Genomic DNA, 21,910 nt, shown 5'->3' with positions numbered 1-21,910 from the left:
GGCTGAACGTTAACAACCCAGTTGGTTTATTCAACGAAGTATTATTAAATACATCATAGCTTTGAAATGAACCAAGCCAGTGACCAGATATATTCACTGCATTATGTCATTTTCATTCATTATGATTTATTGGCTTAGCCACAATAGGCTGGGTTCCTACCTAATATCAAGCTATAAACCACAACTTTGAAACCACAGCATTTGTGTTCATGCAGTATGCTAACCCCAAACCAAGTACATTATAGCTCAGTGTAACATGCAAACTCAGCCACTTAATATTCATACATGCAAATTGCAACGATGTCAAAACAAGGTATGCTATGACATAATCACACAAATGCTGCAATTATGTACTTGTGTTAGGACATCTGACACAAGCACATAAGCCACAGCTTTTGCATGATTGCACCATTGTGCATGTGTTGCCATTTTCCCACCCTTGCTGTCCCCCCACTCCCAACCACCCATTTGCAAGGGAACAGCCAAAAAACTCAATACAAAAGATTACAATGTCTGCTGATGGTATTGGCCTAAGTAAGCTATATGCCCCATGGTGCTGGGATGGATCTTCATTAGCCTGCCTATCTGAGTCTAAGTGGTAGCTGTTATTAACAAACCGACGGGAAGCAATGTTATTAAGCAGAAAGAGAAGGAGAAGGTTAGAGAGTGAAAGTGACCTGGAAATTATAAATGGAAGAGGGGGGAAAATGAGTGACAGGGCACTGGAATTAACCCAGTTATTGAGATAATGGACACCAAGAACAATGCTCATTACATTGCAAACTGCCGAGCTTTGCTATCTCTTGCTCTGGCAGTGGCTTGGCAGACAAGTTGTCTGATGATTAATCAAAAGCCACTCTAACAGCAAAGAAGGAAATACCCAGAAACTGGCTGCTTTACTTTTTCATCACGTAGGATGCTACATTAAACTGCAGAAATGAGAAGTGTTCCTGTCTGCTCCAAAGGTGTTGCAAAAGACACTGTAGCTTACTACAAATAACAGCTCATTGCATATATACATGTGCGCACTGTGTGTGCGTATACTTTATGTATGTACACACATATAAAATCTAAATACAGAATAACTTTTTAATTAATGTAGAAGTCAATGACAGAAGACTCTGTATCTTAATACTTTCGTGTTAATCTTTAATACTGAATCCCAAAACTAGGAACACAGATTAACATGACCAAAGGAGTTCCTATGCAACCAGTCCTAAATACTAGGGGAAAGTCAGTTTATTTCTCAGTGTGTTATCTTTGGATTTTCTTCAGTTATTATATGTGCCTGGGGGTTGGAGGATTGTATCTTCCAATTGTTTCAATAAATTTGATTCTTCTCCTCCTTCTCAGCATTTTCCCACTATCTTGCGGTCTGCTTTTCGGATCCTGAAACGCCACTTTGCCTGATCGTCCACATCCTCAGGGCGCAGACCCTTGATTTGCATGTCCTTATTGATGGTGTCTTGCCATCTCTGTTTTGGTTGCCCACGTGGCCACCGGCCATCAATTTTAAGACAGTAAGCTATTTTGGCAACAGTAAAAGGTGTCATTAAATAATGACAGTCATTAGATAAATTTGATGATTATGATATTTATTTATATTGTGCTTAAAAATTAAGCTCAGAAGCAAAGGAATATCAATTCAGTTAAGTTACAGAAAGACAAACTAAGCCCACTGAAACTGAGCTCTAACTTGAAGGGAACAGTGGATAGCAAACAGGTAGCCCCTCACCCTTGATGGAGCAAAAACAGCCTGCAAGAAATCTTATAAGGTGATTAGCTTAAGAATAGACAATCCTATCAATTTGATCCTAAATCATTTCTCCTGTTTTAAGTCTTGAATTTGCTTCATTCTGTTTCTTCTGATAAATGTTTTTCTCTGCAATGTATTCTGCTTTTGGTCTGGCTGTTCTGTATTCTGTATCTATCACTGATGATCAAGCACCAGGGAAAATCAAGATTTGGCTCAAGAGTATTTCTCCCTGAAGTTAAATAAATAAGACTGCGACAATAAGAGGTGTCTGAAATAGATGAGGATGCCTGAGTTCCTGGATGAAACCACTAGCAAATTTCATGTTAGCTCTGTAGGGTTACAAACACTTAATTGGGGCTTATAATGAAGAATAAACCACAATTTACTGGGGTCGCAGAATACACTAAGTCAGAAACTATGGCTTAGAGGCATACAATGTTGGGTTCGTACAACATTCTAACACAAAATCAAATGAACCAAATTATGGTTAAGATTATGTGTGAATGAGGATTGGATGCTTACTAATTACATAAATTATATTTGCTGGTAAAGTTTTTTCTGCACATTGGCATGAAGAAAATATGAAGGTGAAGTCTGTATCTGTTCAGCAGAGATGTGTCTAATGATTTTTCTCTTTTTTTAACAGTTTTTTTTAAGGTTCAATAAAAATCCTCATCCATATTCATTCATGACTTTTCTTAACAATATATATATTTTACAACTCCCTCTAATATATGTATTTTCCTCCAAGGAACAACTTCTCAAACACAAGTTTCTCTGATGAAATTCTTTGTTATGTAAATGTCTTCAGTATTGGCTTTTAAAAGGAGAATTACCTTAACACAAGCTCTTAAAAATGTAATAGCCTCTTTTGTGTGCACCTCTCAGAAATACCTGTTCTTTACCATGTAAAATCTCACAAACACAAGTGCTTTTGGGGGCAGAGTTTTGAGCAGAGAAAGAACAGCAGCTAGCTAACTTCCATGCCATATCATTTTGGCAGATCCCACACATTTGCTTTGTTGTGCACCTCAAATTCCTACTGTTATAGCCCTGTTTGGCAACTGCTGTTAAAGGCTCAGAGCTCTGAAAGGGGGAAAAAAGCCACATTAACTACTCTCATTTATCAGGTAGAATAGTGAGTAAAAGACCAGCCAGTTAATTTGGAATTCAACAAGGTAGGCTAGTTAAGATGTAATTGCCTATAGTAAAATTCAGTCAGTGACACTCGGGTTGAATTATACAGTTTGCATTATCCTGGAAATTTAAAACCTCTACACTTATTCAGAATTGACCATAATGCATTTCCATACCTTAGACAAAAAATGGGCAGGAAAAAGCAAGCTCTGTTTCCCAGCCATGTCTCAGGTTTTGATAAAGGTACTTGATTTGGCAATGCAATGATCTACTCTGGTATAATAATTTGCATATGATTGTTGGCTCTCCTCCTCTTCCTCTTCCTCCTCCCCTCCTCCTTGACAAGAATGGTAAAGGAAATAATATTTTTATAAGACTTCTTTATGAAGTAGAGGATTGATAAGCTGATAGTTTTAGGTTACCACTGCCCAGAGTCTTCTGGAGTGGGCAGATACAGCAAATCTAATAAACCAAACCAAACCAAACCAAACCAATGAGATCCAGAATCTTAACAGTCTGCCCCCAGCAATGACAAATTGTTACTTGCCATATTATCCACCTTGAACAAATCTATTGAAACAGAAGCCCAAGAAATTGTTTCTCTCCGTATTAGAACCACAGGACGATATTTTCTTGCCATTCATCATACTACAGTTCTCACATGCTCACTGCACCAAAGCAGTTAACATACCCATCAGCAGTGCAGGTAGACACCAGGGATCCACTTAAGCCATACAGCCTTTGTTATCTCAGGAGAGTCAGCTGAGCTAACAAAGATCTCTGTGCATTTTGCAATTCCAGGCATCCTCCCACACCTGCTGTGGTCTGGTCAATTCCTGACCTCTATAACCACTTGGATTCTGCATATAGAAAAAAAGGGGCAAGTGAAGAGGCATGGATAGAATACAGAAAGGAGGAGGAGGAAAAGGCTGAAGAAACCAGTGGAAGCAGAAAGAGAGTAAGAAGTTGTCTATGAGGTGGGAAAAGCATGGAGGAAAGAGGGAATTACTGGCTTCTGCAAAACCAAGCAGCATAGAAAGGAGCCTCAAATAAATATATACAGGCACAGGACAAAGAGAAAGAGAAAGTTTCTACAGCATAAGAAGTTGGTCTCCTGTTGCCTCAATACAAAGAGTTATGCAATGGAGAGAGAGAACGTTCTGTCCCTTTACAGAGCCCAATACAAGAATGTGGGAAGAAATGACCTATGCTTTCCCCAAGTGCCTCTTTCTATTCACAATCTGCAGGTTCTCCCCAGAAAATGAACTTAGCACACATATAAAAGGTGTACGTGTGCAATGAACTCCTAGACTGTGGACTCTGCTCACTAGAAGGTCAGAGACTTGATCCCTCTGGGAGTGCGTACAAGAACTCGCTCCTAGGAAGCAGGCTTTAGCTGCTCTGCGTTTCTCCCTTTGATGGAAACCCAAAGGGGGAATACATGGAATTCCAACAGGGGTAGATGGGTCAGGCTGGAAGTTCCCCATCCCTGCACTACATGTGTCAGAAGCTTTAATATGAGTAGCAATAGCCTATTATTATTCTTTTCAGAATACTTATAAAGTGATCCATCAATGTGAAAGTCCTCCTCTCCCCAGAACGACAACATTCAAACCTCTTCTAAATGTTCAAGGTTGCACTGGTGACTTCAAGGGTCTGAAGTTTTGTTCATCTAAGACATTACCTTGGTAGACAAGCTCCACAGCAGATTTGATGCAACTCTGACTCTACTTCCATAAGCAAAGCAACTAATCCCTACACATTAACATTTTTGTTTTCATTGTTACTACAATTATCCCTAAACTATTTTGATCTAATCTGGAAAATCAGTAAACCTATACTCAAAAGTTTATATGATTTTAATATAATAATAATAATAATAATAATAATAATAATAATAATAATAAAGTAACTATACAGCCTAGATTCCTAGATAAATTAATTTCAGGCTGATTTCTGCAGGTTTTTGGAACTGTTGCTTCATGTATAATCAGTATGTATCAATGTAGCTCTTGGCCCTACAGAAAATGAACCCCACACAAAGCTTTTATAGGTTACATCATGCATCACTGTATTATTTTAGCTTTTTTCAATAGCAGGATATTGTCATACTAAAATACAGTGTAGAATGAATAGCCAGCCTAGGCAAAGTTGCCAGCACTGATACAGAGACTTCATCATTACAAGCAAGAGCATCAGACAATGTCAGGAAGAACGTAACCATTTTGAATGACATCAGCCACTGAATTTTTAGCTGAAAGTTGTGCTCTAGGTAGATGTGACAAAATGAATTAAGCAAGATCTTTTATCACCTGCAGTCCTTAAGCTCAAAGTTAGATCTTTTAAGAATATTGTCACATGAGTGACAATATTCATCTGCAGCCAATATTTCTTTTTCCTGTATTTCTTTTCTAGTACAACCCTTACCATAGCAATAATGACCTTTGCTAATAAACAACACTGGTTAAGTGTGCCAACATTCTTAAAAGCCATAATAATATAAAAATGACACATGCATCATGATGTCATCACACAAAAGATGCAACGTTACGCTTGCATCATGATACCTGATGCAACAAGATAAGTCACATCATTTGTCTCATGACACACATCATCATTCTCACCTCCCTTTGCGGATGCCTGTGGATGAGTAGCTGGAAGGCTTAAGTGCAGACTGCTGCTGAAATTGTGAGCTGCGGTGTGTTGACAGCTTGCATAGTGCTGAACATTCTGTTTCCACACCTCTCTGGTCTGGTGATGCTGTTCTCCTAAGAGCAATGGATTCCCTTTCTGGAGCACAACCTGTGGCTATCCAGATATTGCTGGATCGTAACTCCCCCAAACCTACAGCCCAATGATGAGGGATGCTGAGAGTTTTAATTCAGTGCTCTCTGGAGATACTCCATCTCCATCCTCTTCTGAAGTTAAAACTCTTCCATGTGAAAAGACCTGGGGCGGGTGGCTTTAGGAAAATTAACAGAGTCCCAATGGAAAAAAAAATACACTCTCTGCAATTCTTGGCTCTCACTCTGAAACCATTTAAGAGTGATACCACATTGCCAGGAGACATATTCTGCAGCTTTGGAATGAGGAATTAAAATCAGCATATATATGACACCCAAGTTTATATTTTGGCACTGATGTATTTAAAGTTGCTGATTCCACTCTAAGATTAGGGTACTAGATGAATGAAAGGGCATAGACAAACTGAATCCCAAACCAAAACAGACAGATGACCCTAGAACACCTGTGTACCTTGCAAAGGGACTGGCTCATTTGTTACTGATTTTTTCAACTAAAAAATGTGAGTCTTGACATGCATTTTTTAAAATAAGCTCAGGGGTTGCCAGAAGAGCTTTGAAATGATTGTACTTACTAAGGTTTAGCTATATAGAACACTGATCTTTTAAAAAAATATTAAATATTTGCCCACTACTGGCGTCAGAGTTTCCTCAGGTGGGGCCAATGAAAGAACAGCCCATCCATTCTTTCTGAATCCTAGGAAGCCATTAATACGTTTGATATGTGCCACATCATTCTCCACCCATCTGGGAAACATCTGCCATGGCTGCAAACTTCCACGTGTGCCAAAAAATTCAAGGTGGAGATGGGGGCTTAAGTACATGATGATGAAAGGGGGCAAAAGCTTTTCTTGATTCTGCCTGCTTTGGTTCCACTGTGAAGACTGAAAGGATGTTCCTCCATCACCAACATGAGACACCAGTCTCAGAAGGCAGGTTTAGTCTCTTACAAGTGGCCCAGGGAGAATTTGGAAAAGGGGATCATTATGCCAAACGTTGGAGGGAAGGTAACTGATTGATGAGAAGCAGCAGCCACCACTGGCAACATAATGCGTTGGCCTCTGGACCACATATTAGTTCTCCCAAACAATCCTAGAGCTACTTTCAGATTGGAGGATGGACACCATTCACCACCCCAACAGGGCCACCAATGACATGGGCCTGAACTTGTTCTTGCAAGATCTTTTGACCAGAAACTAGTTTGGCAGCTCTCAAACATTTCTCAGATTGTAGCCCATTCAGTTTATATAACAGAGCTCAACAGGAAACCCCAGACACTGCTCCACCTCATTGAGTCTGTTGCTTGAATGTGACGTGGAAACACAAAATTGTGGAACAAAATTTGGGAAAGTAGTTCACAGATGAAGAAGCAGAAAAAGGAGAACATGCCAAGTATAAGGGCTAGATCTATCAAGGTCAGAGGCAAACAGCCTGAGACTAGACTGATAAATAGACACAGGCAGTCTCTGTTCCTCCCACCTAAAAGCATGAAGCTCTCAGCCTCTTGTGTCACACAGGAGGGAGAAAATGGTGCAAACATTGAACCTTGCTTCTACTGAAGAGAGGGATTGCACTGACACTTGGCAGCTGCTGAATTTTTTCTGTTTAACTGCTTTTCTAGTTCTTGCAATAAGCCTACATATCCAAAGAGGTCCATTCTTGAAATATTGTCAGCAAGGCTTCTGGTTTAGTACCAGCCGAAAGAAACCTAAAACAAGGTGGGGAGTGAACTGGGAAGTCCAAAGCTTAAGGAAGTTATTCAGGGATCACGGAATTTTCCAGGTACAGACCTGCATGTTCTTCATAAATGTGACTAATTTTTAAGCCTGGCAAACTGAAATGGCTTTCAGGAAATTAAATTACAAATCTGATTTGACAGGCCATTATATATACTGTACTGTATATATAAAAAAGCATGGCCTCTACAAGGCTTCATTAAATGCTCTATTCCACTTATTTCCAGCTTTAACAAAAATGCCAACTATGAGGCCAAAATATACTTGTGACTGTTTCAGATTTCAATATGGAAGTTAACAATTTTGAAAACACTGAGACAGATACTACAGGGAGGGTAATTACTTCAATTATTCATCCTATTCCAGCAGTAAGTCTAGTTTAGATGAGGCCTGATCATTAGAGATCTCATTTGCAAAAGAGCTGGCTACTCTTTTCAGTTTTTTTGTGCTTTGGGAACTTGTGTTCTTTGTTGTGTGACCATATACTGTACGTAGCTACACTGCTAGCCACAACTCAGATGATGATGGCTTACAGGAAACTACCTCAGACTTCCTAGAAGTGTCATAAACATCTCAAAGGCAATTCCCATTCTGCCAACAGCATTTATAGGCCGCTTTCATGTCACACACTCGCAACTATTTTACAGGGCTTTAGCAGGGCTTTCAAAAAGTGGCTGCTGAAGTGACTGCTCCTTGTGTGGAAACTCATGCTAAATGGTATGGGTTTTAGAAGCGGACAAGTAGATCTTCCTCTACCACTCTGCTGATGGAGGTACATGTCTCTTTCTCCCTGATCAGGGAGGATCCCTCCAACAAGCTGTGGGGGAAATGTCACCTCCTTTTCACTAGGCCTTCTAAACTTACATAGGTGCCTGGAAGCTGCCTAATATGTCCATTTGGCTCTGGTTCTTCCCATCTAATCCCACTCATTTTTACTAGTCTGCTGACCGTTAGCCCAAATGAGTATTCAGGTTCTTGCCTACATTCTCTGAGTTTGATATTTCTATATTAAAAAAGACTCACTACTCAGGTGTGACAAGGCATCAGTATGCTATTATAAATACACATATATGTAAGTTTAAAACCTAACTGTGGCTGTATAGGTTCAAAAGTCTCTCTGGTATTTTATTGTTCAGTAACTAATGCCATGTATGAATCACACCCAGAGTGATTCCATTTGTCACCACCCAAGCACCATCTGTTTCTTGGAACAAATGTCATTTTAACGACAGCAGTTGTCATAATCTCCTCACTTACAATCATCTAAAATTACTTTAATATATGCATTCTTCTTTGTATGTGTGCATTAAAAAAATCTACATGTTATGTTGGATATCTGCTCCAATTTTTCTAAAGTCACTAGACTTCATAATTGTTTTAATCATAGAATTGTAAGGATTGCCTACCCTAATAGACTCAGACTCACAAGCAGGAACTTAATGATATCTGATTTATTAAAGAATAGTATGCAAATACAGAGAAAGCTGAGAATGAGCAAAAGCGCGCCAAATACAAACTAAAAACCCTCGGCTCAAACGTAATTCCTCCCCTCGCCCTGCCGTTGCAAACTCCCCCCCCCCCAGGTGCTGGTAACCGTTTCTGCTGATGTCCTGGGAAAGGAACCTTGAACACACGAGATAACCCAAACACATTCCAATCCAGCTGCTAACATACAACAATCCCACGAGATGGAATCCTCCTCCCCTCCCAGACGAAACACGCATCAGCCAAATGACATGCGAAACGTTATGATGTAACGGTAACATTGGAACGGTGAACATGACATACCGCCCCCCCCAAAAACACTAAGGAGCAGGTTTCATAGGATAAGCTAGATGAAAGCATCTAACTAAAACAGGAGATTGAACATCACCGGCAGACACCCACTCAGGGTGGGGAAAGTGTTTCCACCGAATGAGGTACTGCAGGGTGCCATGAAGTCGGTGAGAATCCAGGACCTCCTTCACCTCAAAATGTTGCTGTCCGTCAATCAAGATCGGAGCAGGAGGTGGGGGTTGCGGACGCCAATGATTGGAGTGGTTGACAGGCTTGAGCAAACTGCAATGAAAAACAGGATGTGAACGTTTCAGATTGTGTGGCAAATCCAGTTTAAACGTGACAGGGTTCACAACTCCCACAATGGGAAAAGGACCAACAAACTTAGGAGCCAACTTCTTCGAGGGCTGAGGGGACTTAATGAACTTGGTGGAAAGGTAGACATTATCACCAACTTTAAAAGCAGGTTGAAGGCCCGTCGCTTATCAGTGTGCAGTTTATAGGCAGATTGGGCATCAGCCAATGCCTGCTGAATCACTGGCCATGAATCTGCCAGTTGAGCAGCCCAATCAGAAGCAGAGCAGGGCTGCGCGGGGGGTTGAGGCAACTCAGGAATGGGAACAAAATCCCGTCCAAAAACAATATGGAAAGGGGTGTGCCCTGTGCTCTGATGGACGGCGTTGTTATAAGCCACCTCAGCAAAAGGTAGCAGATCAACCCAATTATCCTGCTGATAGTTGACAAATGCCCTCAAAAATTGTTCCAGGGTGGAATTAAGAACCTCCGTAGATCCATCAGTCTCTGGATGCGACACAGTGGACAACGCCTGCTTGGTGCCCACCAGCTTCAAAAATTCCTTCCAAAATTGGGAAGTGAACTGTGTCCCGCGGTCCGTGACCAAGCGGGAGGGGCTCCTGTGAATCCGGTAGATGTGGATTAGAAAAAGGCGGGCCAATTGCTGAGCATACGGAATAGAAGCACAGCCACTTTATCATCATGAGACCTAATCAAAATTTCCCTTCGCAAACTGTCAGGGACATAGAGGCGGTTTTGCTTCCAAGCTAAGCCTCTGTCAAATGTAACAGTGTCTCTATTCACTTGCAACCAAGTGTCAGATTTCACCTCTAGCAGAAACTGTTGTTGCAATTGCAAGGGAATTGGCGTCCTTCCCCCAGCCAGTGAAACTGAAGCTGGGGGCAGCCGCGCACGAGTTTGACTGTGTGTGACAGCTTGCAAACCCAATTGGGGTTCTGTCCACATTGTCCACGTCAGGTGCCTGGACCGAATCGTGGGGCAAGCGGGAAAGCGCATCAGCCAGGAAGTTTTTCTTGCCGGAATGAATTTCAACTTAAAGTCAAAGCGACTGAAAAATTGAGCCCAGCGGATCTGCTTAGGACTGAGCTTACGGGGCGTGCTGAGTGCTTCCAAATTTTTATGGTCAGTCCAAACCTCAAAAGGACATTTAGCCCCCTCTAATAGATGGCGCCATGCCTCCAAAGCAGCCTTGATTGCAAAAGCTTCTTTCTCCCAAACATGCCACCGCCTTTCCATCTCAGAAAATTTCCGGGACAGATACGCACACGGCTTAGGCAGTTGTCAGCATCCGCTTGCAGCAAGAGCGCTCCAGTTGAGAAATCGGAAGCATCCACTTGAACCACAAAGGGTTTAGTGGGATCAGGGTGTTGAAGAATGGGTTCAGCAGTGAACACGCTTTTGAGTTTGTCAAAAGCCAACTGGCAGTCAGGTGTCCAATTGAGCAATGCCCCCGGGTTCTTTACCTTGCGTGTGTCCCCCAACCCCTCCATTGGAACGGTGAACATGACAAGAATATTATCACTTATTATGTGCAAATTTAACAAAATCTTCCATTAATACAGTACTGGAAATACTTTGCATATTCTTAAAAGATTTTGTTATATTCGTTAAATATCACATTAAAAACTGTTTGCCCATATACACTCACATACTGTATATCTTTACCTTCATAAAGATATATTTGTATGCATACAAATGAACACATATGTTACTTGATGTTTTTATAGCAAGGACAAGTGTACACAGACAACATAAAGAAATGAGCTGTGACAAGTGTAAAAGAAGAGAGAGGTACTCTCTTTGTTCAGAATTCATACTAGATTCTTTGGAAATTCTTAGATATTTTTGAATGGATCAGAAATGCTTCCCATGCACACAGTTATCACTCTGTAACCCATCACCAGCAGAAGCAAGGAGGAAGCTGATCTGATAGCTAAAACTGCTGTCACATTTTATAAACTTATTTTTAAACATTTTATTATGGATGGTTCCCAGAAGAAATAGGCAGCAAAGATTCACATGGGGATGTATATTCCATGTACCTCAAGAGACAGAGCATCTTAGAAAGGACTAAAATACTCAATATTGAATCGTAAGAGAATAACCTTTGTTTTGAAATGGACAAACTTTGTTGTCAGTGGAGGGGAGGGAAAAAAACAAATCTATTTTTAATGCACACAATGAACAGGGGATTAGGTAAAAAACCCACTGATGTGGAAAAGTAAATAGATCAGTCTCTAACTTAGAATGAAGTAGGAGAATGCTTTATACCTGGGGCCTATTCAACTAAGCTTGATGTTCATACTCAAGATACCTTACATCAAAACAAATTCCCATGACTTGTGGTATATAATACAGACTATGAAGCATAAATGAACCACTGACAGAAAAGCAAGAAAGGCTGTCAACAAAGGAAAAAATAGTCAACTGCTCTTTAGTCTTCTCTAGTATGGTGCAAAAAAGCTACAGTAGGTGATCTCAAAAGAGTTATATTAAGTAAAAAGCAAATTAGTTTGGCAGGCATTTCTATCAAGCAAAGCAAAAAGGCACAATGTATAAACTTTCAGTTGAATTTCTGCAGATCAACATTTCAAATAAACATTCTTGTACCCCAAATCAGGACAACTGATGTAGTTCTGAGCAAAACTGTAGTTTTGTGGAACTATGAAGACAGTGAAGAAACAGGTATTTGCAGGAGGAGCAAAGTTCATGAGAATTAGAACACTTGAACAGAGGGCTTACACACAGTGAATAAGGTTAACATTTTTTTCAGGAAGGCATTCTGTTTCTGTATGCAGAACCTCATAAGTCATTGGCATAACTTGTGTGGAGGTCTGCCTAAGCTGTCTCTTAAACAAACAAGTGCAAGCATGATACTATAGACAGATCCAGACCCAGAGAACAATTTTCTTAGCTGCTAAATTTAGTGCTTTCCTAAAGACAGAGAAAAATCCTTCAATCTGGATGCATGCTCCAAGTCAGATGCTTCCCATTGATCCACACCATTCCTAGCACCTATATAGTGTCACTGCAAAGTTCAGCTGGGACCCTGTTTAACCAAACTGTAGACTGGAAGGTGAGTCATCAGGATAGGAACAGCCCAGCAGAGGTTGCACACATTGTGATCTCACCAAGTCTGGAGGAACCCATCTTGAACAAAAGCCAACAGAACTTCCAAGAGGGGCAAACAGGTTTTCAGAAATAGGTACAAGTTCTACAGGACCGGTCAGAGCTCCCAAGGTCAGCAGATGCTGATTTTATAATGGAGAGAGTCCAACTGAGGCCTCGTTCTCAGTGATGTGGTAAATCTGTATCTGTACCACTTCAAAGTTCTAGTGGAGGGTCATATGATTAATGTTCTTCCACATAAAATAAAAAAATATCTATATATAAACCAAAGTAGCACATGAAAGAAAAATTTCAAGCTGGACATCTTGTTTTGTAGGTTTTTAATTTTCTACTATTTTGTAGAACGAAGCAGTCAGTAATATGAACCCTTGCCTACACTGGTACTGTACAGCCTATAAATTGATCAACAATCTCATTGCACTGAAAACTACCAGAGCCTTAAATAGTGACAGTACTTAACAACACCTGCCTTCGTAAGGCACATAAACTTCGCAGGACAGAAAAAAAAAAATTTTTTTTTCTGGGACCACAATGCAGATATAGTGGTAAGACGCCCTTAACTCCCACTTTTGCATATTGCCACATGCCTTTTTTTAAAGAGCACCTGAAATGTGATCACACATTTCTCCTATCATCTAATTTGGCCCTGAAAGAAGCAACTTCCTTTTAACAGCAATCATGCATTGCTTTTAAAACACTAGGCATAAATGATACTAGCAAAGTTCCAACTGAATATTTATGTATTTAAATGTTAACCAATCTCTATTTATATACAGCTGGGAATGTGCTGAAATAAAATTAAACAAACCCAGGGAGAAAAGGCAACATCTGAGTCAGAAAAGACATGAGCTAAATGTCAGAAATTTGAAAGAATATAACTTGCCTACCAACTCTTGGCTCAGTATTATGATATGTGCTAGACAACATGTTGCTTGCAAAGGGTGTCATGTGTCAACTACCTTTGATCCAGCCTGACCAAAAATGTTCTCCTTGTTCAGGCAGCAACGTCTGCATGGTATAGTACCTACTCGTCTCACATGCTTTCCTCAAGAATAAAATGAAGCACCTCAGGGTAGCATGGGATCAGAGAGAAGATATGGCTGGCTGCATATCCATTTGATCCAACCCTTCATGGCCATAAAGTTGTTCTGCATCATTGGTTCCCAAACCCATCCCTATTACTGCACATATGCAGCCTTCTAGTATTATGGCCCTTTCTACAAAATAAAAAAGAATACAAAAACCAATAATTAATAAGCAAAACGTAGAAGTGCAAGTAGACATTGTCACACTAGAGTGTGACTGTTACTAATGCTGTACTTGAGCCTTTCTGTTTCCATTCAATTATAAGCCTGTTCTGTATTCTTCTACAGACATGCAGTCCCATTATTTATTTATTCCAATATTTATAGCCTTGACATAGGCTCTAGCTGCTTGGCAACAATCTCTCTCCATAAGGCATTTCCCAAGGAATTATCTGCAATATGGCACAATTGTATTAACTTCACCATATTTTGTATACTCAGATTCTGCAGGAGCAACAAAGCTTCTACGCATGAAGTTCAATCTACAGGCAATTACATCAAAATCGATTAAAGCCAGAGCTCCTAGCAATTGTCAGGATGAAAGCAGAAATCTTCAGATGAAGGAAGCAAAAGTTCCCAATAGTTTTAACACATGCGGTTTTTAATAAGATGTTTCATACTACCTCTGTACACATCAGGAAATACTTTCCTAATTAACATGGACTGCCTTTCATCTACAAAAAAATGACAAAAGTAATTAGGTCTCACATTACCTCTGAGAGTTAAGTAAGAGTTACTCCCATTGTTCAGAACAAGAACTGATACTCCCAGTGTTGCATGATTAAGTTACATAAAAATATCCTGATGTAAAATGGTGCCAGCCAAGGAGAAGCTTGGTAGGACAACTGGAGAGTCTGTTTATGTTGGATGGTTGTGAACTGCACAAAGCAACTTTAAATTTTGCTGTAACAGAAAAATAACTGATCTGGCTTGCTCACGTCCTGTGGGTCACCACGTATTCTTCAGTTACAGCTACCACTTGGGAAACCACTTGAAAAGCCTTTAAATAAGAACTTACTTCATTTTGTGTTCTTTGGAGGCAGCTATCCTACACCCTCTGTCACATGGGAAGCCACTTGAAAGGTTCTGCACAGAAGCTGCTCTCCATCATGGTTGTAATATGTGAAAGCTGCTCAACAAATGGATTGCTTTTCAATCCACATCCCACATGGCTGCCATTAGTGCAAAATCACTCAGCAGATTGGATTTTGATAGACTGACATCTCTTGGAAGAGATGAAAATTCCAGCAATATCTATGAGCTTTCTTTTGACACAATCTCCCCCCACCACTACTGAGGGCTGCTCTTAATTTTGGAGGTAAAGCCATATGCGCTTGATTGCAGAGTGTGAAGTGGTGAGTAGCTTGCCTTTGGAAACACAAACAGATGTGGTCAAAACCTTCAAAGAACTCTCCAACTCTCTAATATTTCCTTTTAGTTCTTGGTGTGACTTCATATTCTGACTAAGCTGAGACCTGCAAATGCTGGAAGGAAGATTACCTAGAGCAGAAGTCATCCATCAATGAAAAAATGTATCTTGGATCAGGGATAGTCCCCAGGAAAAACAAATATTAATTGAGCAATACTTAAGCAATTCAAACACTCCTCAGCTAAGAGCCAAAAAGATTAGAAAGAGTGAAAGAGTCAGTGGAACTTTGCCATCGTTAGATCTTCTCTAAAGTATGCTCTTGTATCTTCAGCTAGGCAGTCACAGCAGTGTGACAGTCCTGAGATTGAAGCACAAATCTGGCATTGTTCTCTTTCCCAGCGTGGGTGACAAAATGCTCTTAATTACACTATCCCTTTGGGTCAGTTTGGGAAACATTGGATCCTCAAGAAAGGCCCCTGCTAAACTACCTCTATACATACTTCTTTAGGGTTATTGTGTGCTGACTGATTACATTACACTATAAACCAGTGGTAGCCTGCAAACATCTATTAGGAATTGCTCCTCTGCAATTAATTTGGCTTGCTTGTTAATCATTTGGAGATATTATGTGGCAATAATTACCTTAGCATTTTCACTCATATACTATGCTCCTAGATTGCCTTTAGTTTAAGAGCTAAAGTAATTATGGGGAAGTTTTATTCTTTTTTAGGCTGGTACAAAGCTTTGCTCCAAATGCTGTTTTCCAGCACCTTAAGGCCTTAAGAGCACATTCATGTATTCTGTGCAACAGTGGTTAAACACAGCAACTTATTTGTCACGTATGGTACTGAGGAAAGTATTTACAGAATCAGATGCATTCTTCTTAGCCAGCACTTCCTATTAATAAGTCCCAAAGGGTAATTATGCTTTCCTATCAAAGCAATCTTACTTGGTGAACGAATGTTCCCTATCAGATCAATATTAACAGTACATAAAGAAAACTGGCTTTGAACTATAACTTCACAATGATATGAAATAAAAATAAAATTAATGGGCAGCAGAAAAAAGCTTAATCATAAAACAGTTCTATAAACATTATAAATCACGCAAAAAATACCAAACTAAACTAATAAATAACTTACAAATGAAAAACACTCAGTGGAAATTGCCCCAAACCTTAAGTAATTTTGCTTAATTATGCCTAAGGGCCTCTTAAAAAAAACTCTTTAGTTAATTACTTTTGAATCTGATTCTACCCAACTCAATCTTTTCAACAATAAATCATTATGAAAAAATTACTTGGGAAAGTAAAATGTGGTTGTTTTATAATCCCCATTAATAGGCCCATTTTAATTAATAGGTGCCAAGCTTGAACATCACCACTGTCCTCAAGGAGTCATTTCTGGACCCACCCACCCTGGATAATTTTCATCCAATCTCCAATCTTCCCTTGTTAGGGAAGGTTGTTGAGAGGGGGGGCAGATTACAGCTCTAGGGAGCCCTGGAAGAAATTGATTATCGAGACCCTCTTCAGTTGGATTTCAATCCAGTGCACAGAATGGAGACCACATTGATAATGTTTGGCAATGATCTCTGGAGGAGCCAGGACATGGGTGGTGCAATCGTTCTGGTTCTCCTTTACCTCTCAGCAGGGTTCAAATCTATCATAGCAGCCTTCCAGACTGACTACAAGAATTAGAAATGGGGGCACGGTGTTGCAGTGCTGCTCCTCCTTTTTCTGTGGTCAGTTCTATTTGGTGCTGGGGGGGGGGAGAGATCGACCCTGAGGCCTTGATGTCACAAGTCTCAATACTCTTGCCTTTCCTGTTTGACATCCACATGAGGCACTAGGTGAGGTCATCCATTAATATGGGGCCAAGTATACTGATACTCAGTTGTGTATCTCGACCTCAAACCAACCAAATGATGCTGTCAAAGTCCTGTCCCAGTGTCTGAGGCTGTGAGGGTCTGGATGGGAAGGAACAGACTCAGGCTCAATCTGAGGGATATTTGGACTACTCAGTCCTAGTCCCAGAGATTCTTTAGTCCTGAATAGAGCTGAACTTCTCCCTTTGGGACTGGTGCACAATTTCTGGGTTTTCCTGAACTCGCAGCTACTGCTCAGGGAGAAGGTAACTGTGGCCAAGAAAATCTTTGCACAGATTCAACTTGTGTACCAAGTGCAACCATTCCTGGATTGGGAGGGTCTTTGGACAGTCACTCACACCTTGGTCACCTCATGAATGAAGTACTGCAATGGGGCTGCTTTGAAGGTCACTCAGAAGTTGCAAGTGGTCTAGAATGCAGCAGCACAAGCAGTTAGGGGCATGCCACAATGTGCTCACATAATACCTCTGCTCTGTGAACAGCACTGGTTACCCATTGGCTTCCAGGTGCAATTCAAGGTGCTGGTTATTACCAATAAAACCTTTCAGGGTACATGGTTTGGCTGGCATGGTCTCGCCATCCTGTACAAGCAGACAGAGTTAGCAAGCTTTAGGTCCCATTGATTAGGCAATGTCATCTGATGGGACCCAGAAATCCTTCTCTATTCTAGTGCCTGCCCTTGGCAACCACCTCCCATCGAGAGATTTGTCTGCCCCCCCAACCTCACTTAAAAGAACCCTAAAGACCTGGCTTTCTCTCCAGACCTTGGGATAGGCAGGGTATGTGGCAGGCTTCTTACAGGAATTGTTTGTATCAAGCAGTCATGTGTTTTATAGCACTTTCTGGATGTTTGTCATTTTTAAATCTGTTATATTGTTCTGAATTTGTTTTTAACATTGTACAACATCCAGAGTCATTAAGGGATCAGGGGACCTTAGAAATTTGATGAAGTAAATAAATTAGTAGTAGCAGTGCCGGAAAAGCTGTAGACTTTTTTTTAGCCAAAGTTCCAAAATGGAGACTGAAGCATGCTGTACAATCTTTGTCACTGTCTTCCAGTATGTTAGCTACAGACTATTATTTCTACACTGAGCTGCCTTTCGTTATAGATATGAAGTAAGAACTCCCTTTTTTAATGCAAGTTTCCAAAGCATGTGCAAAAATGGCATTTCTTCAGTCAAATGCAGAACTACACACGTCTAGTATTTCTTTTTCTAAAATGATTTGCAAGCCATTTTTTAGTTAATGCCTGAAGAAGGAGACTCCAAAAGGCCACTAGGTCTAGGGTGTAAAATTACTTAGCTGCAGACTCAACCTATGAAGCCCAGGACTCACATGGCTCTCTCTCCAGAAGCCATTTTTATGTCAAACACATACTGAAATCAATAAATCAATAAACACAGTAAGGATGTATAATCATTGTCTTCTAGACAGTTTGCATTGCAACTTTCATAATTCTATGCAACTGACTATGCTATGAGGTTGATGGGAATGGAAATCCAAAACAACTGCAAGGCAGCATATTGCCTACCCCTCATCTATGGACACTATATATTTTTTCCAGCTGGAGAATGATTTAGGTTGACCTATTGCTCCTGGAAACCGTAAAACTGTTCACTGTATTCTAAAATTTCATATGCATTTTGTATGAAGGACTCTAACGATGTTACTTCAAGCACATTAAAAGAAGAGCGTGGCCTAAAGCATCTAAAATGTATAAATTATGAACAAACTTCTCACCACTTTTAACTATTAATATTTCTATTTAGCAAGGCAAGCACACAGTGCTTAAGTAAGGTAAATAGTCTCTCTGAAATACACTGCTTGGTGTCTCCTGCCTTTACAATAAATACACGCAGTGACTCAGGTGGCAGCATCTGGCTGATCTTATTTGGACTTCAAAGCTAAGCAGGCTGGTTAGTATTGGGATGAGAGATCACTATGGAATACCAAGACCGTAAACTAGACTAGAAAATCAAAGAATGCTAGAAGAAGGCAATGGCAAATCATTTCAGTACTGCAGGAAAGCTACTCATCTGCATCCATGCAATGATCAGGCTCAGGTTGAGAATTTTTAATCCCACAAACAATAAGGAATGAGAAGAAGCTAATCAAAACAGTTGATCAGAGTACTTCAGTTTCTTCACAAATATGTAATAGGATACTGCTGCACTCATTTATTTTCAAAGCATAGAATTAAAACTAATCACCAGTTTGAAATACACAACAGTTGGTCCTTTGTAGCTTTGTTATTATAACTGCAGATGTTCTCCTATGATAAAGTTGATTCCTAACTGAATAGAAAACACAGATTCACACCATACCAAGTAAATTAAATAACAATAAAACATATTGAGATTATAATCTCAGAATTATAATTACGACCAGCCTATATTCTATTTTTAAAGTGATTTTTTTTTAAAAGTCACTAATATTTTATTGTATGGATTAGTTCTTATCTAATAATTTATTTTATCCATTTATTGTATGAATTAGTTCTTACCTAGCTCAAGCTAGATAAACAACACTTGCTCAACAACACTGAGACTCAGTTTCTGATTCAACACGAAGTAAGTTTCTTTTCTCTTTTTTTTTCCTGTAAAATTATGCATGAACTGAGATGGTACATGATATGATTTATTTTAAACAAGTTTGTCAAAGATGAATTATACTCTGTAACCATTATCTAAGCAAAAATAATGATATATTTTAACAATAGAAAGCTGCAAGATGATCTTCTTTGAAGCTGAAGCATGATTAGGTTTCCCATACGTGAGCCAAAAAGGAACTATCATACTATCAATTGTCACTGCAGCTCAATGCACTGTACACCTGGAATTAAGACCTACTGTGTCTTGTAAAAAATTAATCCCTAAGAAATATGGAGAATTACACCTTAAATTCCACTTAAGGTGTGTACTTCTTATTAAACTCTTTGATTTGCATACCTCATACCCTTGCCTTTGGACACATGACATGGAGGAGTCCCTGCAACCCCACAGGGCATATTTCTGCATAACATGGTTAGAATCAGAGTTCTAAACATGTATTAAAGAACTAGGGAATGGTAAAGGTACAGGTAAGCAGAGGTAAACTAACAAATGAACCTAAAGTAGTTGGAAGCAAACAACAGCATATACCAGGGATATGACTTCCAAGTAAATATGCCAAGGACTCACATGCTTGTTTGGCCACAGAACATTGTGGAAAGATGGGGGTGAGTGACATCTCTGCGAATTGCATTTTCAAAAAATATGTGTGCGTTGTGTTAAAAGCCAGTATTTCCAAACAAAGGGTAACTCTTACAGGGCGCAGGAAAGAGTATGTTCTCCTTTTTCATTCTACCCAGTAGTAAGAACAGTTACTCTAGTTCAGCAGCTTTGAAGCTGATTGCCTCCCTCTTCCATTAAACGCGGTTCAATAGGCATTACAGATTTCCAGTCTCAGGCAGTTCAGAAGGGGCTCCGATCACCCTTCCCGGAGAACACACAGGAGGTCAGCCTCATTCATCTCGGATGTCTCCCAGGGAGCCCAATCTCGCCTACAGATATAAACAAGCCTCACCGGCTGGCTTTTTCTGTTCCAGCTCAGACGCCACCAGCAATCAATAAGGAAGTGCGTTACTGAATTAAAAGTTTCTCCTCACTAATCGCAAAAGTCTGAAGGACCCACGGTTTGGGACTGGCTGCCAAGGGCTTGTCCTTGCCCGAGGAGTATGTGTGTGCAGCACAGATACACACACACGTGTAGGCAGGGACCTAAGTAGTCCCCTTCAAGCACGACCAAACGTTCGGAAACCGCACGCCCAACCCAGGGGCTGTCGCTGCAAGGTGCCTCCCTAGAGACGCCAGGCAGGACAGGGCGATCCGCGCGTGCCTGCCGCGGCCCCCCGCCCGCACAGGTGGCCTCCCCACCACTAAACGCGAGGCCAACGCAACAGTCTTTGCTCAGAAAAGAGCCTTCACCAACAAACGAGGGAAGAGGCGGGGGCGAAAAGTGAAGGGACACCTTCACAGATGCTCGGCAACGTTCGTACCCGCTACGTAAGTGATGCGCACAAGAGTGGAAGGGAGGTGGACGCGCGCCCGCCTCGAAATTGCAGGCAGCGGGCACCGTCCGTCCACCAGCCACCTGGAAGAGGTCAACGGCGAGGGAAGGTGCCGCGACTCACCACCGCTACGCGCTCCTCGTTCCGTTCAGCGCCATCGAGATCCAGAGGGAGTCCCCGAGCAGGTTTCAAGCCTCCAAGCTCGGCTCCTCGCAACCACGGCCAGATCCCTCCTTCGCCTGCCAGGTGCCCAGAAGCTCAGCCCGCTTTGCCCGACGCTAAGCCATCCACTTCCACGGCGCCGCCGCTCCCGCTGCAAGGGGCTGTCGCGGCCAACACGCGTGCCGCACCTCCAAGCTGAGCGCTGGGCGGAGGAGGCGTGCAGCGCCGCCTGGCCGCCGCGCGCGGAAAGGGCCGCGAGGAGGGTGCCTCCCGCCTCTCCAGCGCTACGCGGCTCAGTAAAGCCGGGCTTGGTGCTCTTTCGGAGGCACGTGGTGAGGCGGACCCCCGCAGCCGCGGACAGCCAATAAGCAGAGAGCGCGGCAAGCAGGATGGGCAGGTGCAGCCAACGCAAAGGAAGGGCGCCTGGGCCCCGTTCCCTTTCCTTCCCGAGCTGTGGGGAAGCGGCGCCGGCAATGCCCAAATCGCGTCTCCTACGCGCAAACCATTTCGCTCCGCAGTTCTGCCTCCTGAGCGGAACGTACGGAAAGGCAGAGAGAACGTTGTCGCCCAAGGCAGCTTCCTGATTGCGCGTACTTCAGTAGATAATGGTCTAAAGTGAGCGAACTATGCGCATTTATTTATTGCGTGAAACTCCACCAGGTTCTACCAGATTCAGAGCTCCTTATCTGTAGTAGCAAATTAGCAGCAT

At 41.4% G+C, this 21,910-nt stretch overlaps 1 protein-coding gene across 1 annotated transcript in view; it reads right to left on the bottom strand.

Moving 5' to 3' along the window:
- RASGEF1C (RasGEF domain family member 1C) overlaps positions 1-21,240 on the bottom strand; it is a 111,143-nt gene extending 89,903 nt beyond the window's left edge. Inside the window, exon 1 of the mRNA XM_063292256.1 lies at positions 21,163-21,240. The gene's annotated coding sequence lies outside the window, so the exon portion shown is untranslated. The remainder of the gene's footprint in view (positions 1-21,162) is intronic.
- Positions 21,241-21,910: the final 670 nt, after the last annotated feature.

This window comes from Candoia aspera, chromosome 2 (assembly GCF_035149785.1).
Source record: "Candoia aspera isolate rCanAsp1 chromosome 2, rCanAsp1.hap2, whole genome shotgun sequence".
Lineage (NCBI taxonomy): Eukaryota > Metazoa > Chordata > Lepidosauria > Squamata > Boidae > Candoia > Candoia aspera.
This window is presented reverse-complemented; position numbering and strand designations above follow the sequence as displayed.